Raw genomic sequence first — 786 nt, 5'->3', positions numbered from 1 at the left:
CGGGGCCGGTCACCGCCGCCGGCCCGGCCCGGGGGAGCTGCCGCCGCCGCGGGGAGCGGGGCGAGGCTGCGGGCGGGCAGGGCGGCTCTGGGGAGCGCAGGCAGCTGTCAAAGTGCCGGCCCGTAATCCGCTCAGCATCGCTGTGAGGAGATTGGGGCTGGGGTTTAGCGGCGGGGCGCGGTGCCGGGGCGGTGTGCGGGGGGAGCTGCCGCGGCTGCTCCCTGCGGGCACCGAGCTGCCGGTGCGGGACCCAGCGCCCTCAGCTCCCCTGGGCTGGGCTGGGCTGGAGGGGCCCCGGCGAGCCCGCCCGCGGGGGCAGAGCGGGAGCGGCCCCGGCTGGCCGGTCCCTCAGCACCAACTGCGGCGTCCCGAGAGCCGCGACTGCAGCGATGTGCGCAAAAACTTTTCAGGAATACAGCCAGCCCGTGCGGAATTCGTCTTTTGAAATAAATACTGAAACTAGGGGGAATGGCTGTGCAGAATTTCCGTGCTTCGAAACAGGGCTTTAAAAGCAAGTAATTCATTAAATCAGCCCTGACTCTTTACCAGCTGTAGAGATATCAGGCACGTACTTTTTGTAGAAGGCATTGGAGATTAGGTTGAGAGGAATAATGCTTGTATAAATTGAGTTCCTGCTTTGTCACAGTTCCTCTAAAATCTCTTTTCCCTTCCAAATGCCAGGGATTAGCACTGTTCTCTGGCAAGAAAACAGAGGGGAGAAGTCCTTTGGCCAACAAAATAGGATATTTGCTTTCTTCAACATCTTTTTGAAGTGAATCTCATATT

This window comes from Pyrgilauda ruficollis, unplaced genomic scaffold, assembly GCF_017590135.1.
Source record: "Pyrgilauda ruficollis isolate IOZ18807 unplaced genomic scaffold, ASM1759013v1 scaffold37, whole genome shotgun sequence".
Classification (NCBI taxonomy): Eukaryota; Metazoa; Chordata; class Aves; order Passeriformes; family Passeridae; genus Pyrgilauda; species Pyrgilauda ruficollis.
Note: the sequence above shows the minus strand (reverse complement) of the source record.